The sequence below is a fragment of the Pinus tabuliformis genome, chromosome Q (assembly GCF_031772625.1).
Source record: "Pinus tabuliformis cultivar Carrire ecotype Pingquan chromosome Q, CPIR1, whole genome shotgun sequence".
Lineage (NCBI taxonomy): Eukaryota > Viridiplantae > Streptophyta > Pinopsida > Pinales > Pinaceae > Pinus > Pinus tabuliformis.
Window position 1 is genome coordinate 1,069,308,495 of NC_142296.1, and position 2,761 is coordinate 1,069,311,255.

Below are 2,761 nucleotides of genomic sequence, written 5' to 3' on the forward strand. Positions count from 1 at the left end.
CTACTTGAAGCCATTCCTGTGTACTGAGAGTTTTTTTCCTTTATTCCCAAACGGGTCCTGGAACAGGTAAGAAGACTTGGTTTCAGATTCCTATGGGCTGGGGACAAAAAAAAAGAAGAAGAGAATATTCCTCGGGTCACATGGAAAAAAACTATTGTTCCTAAAGAGCTGTGGGCATGGGACATTTAAAATCTCCATTGCTTGGAAAGAGCCCTGGCTGCTAAATATGTCTAGAGAATTATAGAAGGGAAGGGCTTATTGAGAAAGGTGGTGAGTTGGAAGTACATACAGCCTCTGTCTACTGAGGATTGTATAAGATCTCCAAATAAATCATACAATAAATCTTCGGTGATTTGGAAGGCGATGGTGTTGGCCTTTCCGCTAATTGGAAGACAGTTGGTTTGAACTTTGGAAGGTTGGGGGTGGCAACAACACAAGGCAGGGGGATGATCCTTGGCTGCTTATAACCCATAATCCTTCTTTATATTCTCCCTTTGACATAAAATGCGTGCTCCCATAGCCCAAACATGATAAGGCACTGATCTTGCCTTTCATCCACCACCTCAAAACATAGAATCCATTTTTTTTTCCTTTTTTGTTTTCGTTTCCATGCAATAACAGTACTTATTTTTCCACACAGGAAATGCTTGATGTGCCATTGTTATACATTTTTGGAGCTTTCATTCCGGAAACAATGATTGCAGTGCTTTATTATTTTGATCACAACGTTGCATCCCAACTTGCCCAACAAAAGGAATTCAACTTAAGAAAACCTTCTTCATACCATTATGACTTACTTCTCTTAGGATTTTTGGTATGCAAATTACCTCAGTATATATATATATATATATATTATTTAGAACTATGTTGTAATTTTTGTCAGAGTTCATGTTTAGGTTCAACTGTCACTGGCTACCCTATTCTGGAAGAGCTCTTGCTCTCCTGAAGACATCTTGATCTAACTCTTCATTCTTTGTTTTCACCTCCATAAAAAATATCTAGTGGATTCATAAATTTTCCTTTTATTGTGGCAGACTATTTTATGTGGTCGTGTTGGCATACCTCCTTCAAATGGTGTTGTTCCTCAATTTTCCATGCACACGAAAAGTTTAGCTACCCTCAAACATCAGGTACCAATATATTGGAATTATCAATTGCAACTTCTCAAGGCAAAGACACAATTCAAACATTTTATAGATGAGTAACTTACAAGTACTTTTGTTACAGTTGTTGCTTAGCAAGTTAGTGACAACAGCCTGGAAAAGTATGCTGAAAAATTCAACCTTAGGGCAATTATACATAAACATGCAAGAAGCCTATGAGCAAATGCAGACCCCACTAGTTTATCAGCCTCCACCTGCCTTGGTAATGGTCTTATTTTTGAGTTTGGGTGTTTCATTTTATCTAATTTTCCTCTCCCTTTATTTATTTTTCTTGTCATGTCCCAACCATTTGTGCAGGCACTTAAGGAATTGAAAGAGACCACAATTCAGTTGGCCGCAAGTACTGGGAATATGGATGCCCCAGTTGATGAATCAATTTTTAATGTTGACAAGGATGTGGATGACCTGCTTCTTGTTGAGGTGAAAGAACAGAGATTGAGTAATTTGTTGCAATCTTTGATGGTGGTTGGCTGCCTTGCAGCAATGCCCATCATTAGAAACATCCCAACTTCTGTGCTTTGGGGTTACTTTGCCTTCATGGCCATAGAGAGTTTGCCAGGAAATCAATTTTGGGAAAGGATATTGTTTCTTTTCACTGCTCCAAGCTGTAGATACAAGTATGAACTTTATTCAAACTATAATGTGATTGACTTTAATGCTTGTAATATAGTTTTCAAAGTTGATCAATGTTGAATTGATGGTTACAGAGTACTTCAGGAGTATCATGCTACATTTTTTGAAACGGTGCCTTTCAAGACAATTTCCACTTTCACCATTTTCCAGACATGTTATTTGCTGGCATGTTTTGGTATCACATGGGTGCCTATAGATGGTGTTCTCTTCCCACTACTGATCATGTTGTAACTTGTTAGTCCCAGCGAGGCAGCATATCCTTCCCAAGTTTTTCAAAGGAGCGCATCTTCATGAATTGGATGCAGCAGAGTATGAAGAAGCCCCTAGAATGCTATGCAATATAACAGTGAGTGCAAGACACATATCAAACAAATTTTAAAAATATTACTCAATTCTATTTCATAATACTTCAAGCTCGATTTCCATTACATTTTTTTACTAGGAAGCATGGGGACAGGTGCAAATGATGGCGAAGTTTTGGATGAGATGATTACATGAAGTCACGGTGAGGTCAAACACACATATAGTCCACAGATAACTAGCTCAAGTGATTGCACACCAATTCATGGATCCGAGTCTGCATTAAGTCCCCAAATTGCAGAAGCTAAACAAATATATAGCCCCCGTATAAGTGAGATCAGAAAGACACATATCCCTCACAGAGGGGAAAAGCATTCTGGCATTCCCTTGGTTAGTCAAGGAAAAAATATGAGTCCAATTGCATCTGGTTTGAGGCCACATAAACCAACTTCCAATTAGGTGTTTGGAGTCTAAATCCTCGGCTAGTAATCTTTCCCTTCAGTGAGCATATCTTATGTTGAATAGTACATATTTTGTTGGCTTATCATTATTTAATCATTGTGCCATAAATCACTCAGTTGTATTTGGTGTGTCTTCACAAAGAACCTCTGTCCATCTCAGAGGACAGGGTAGACCATATAGTGCGTGTAAAAAAATGTAATGGA

At 38.3% G+C, this 2,761-nt stretch overlaps 1 pseudogene; it reads left to right on the plus strand.

Moving 5' to 3' along the window:
• Window positions 1-363: 363 nt before the first annotated feature.
• Window positions 364-2,555, plus strand: LOC149223220 (boron transporter 1-like; annotated as a pseudogene).
• The last annotated feature ends 206 nt before the right edge of the window (window positions 2,556-2,761 follow it).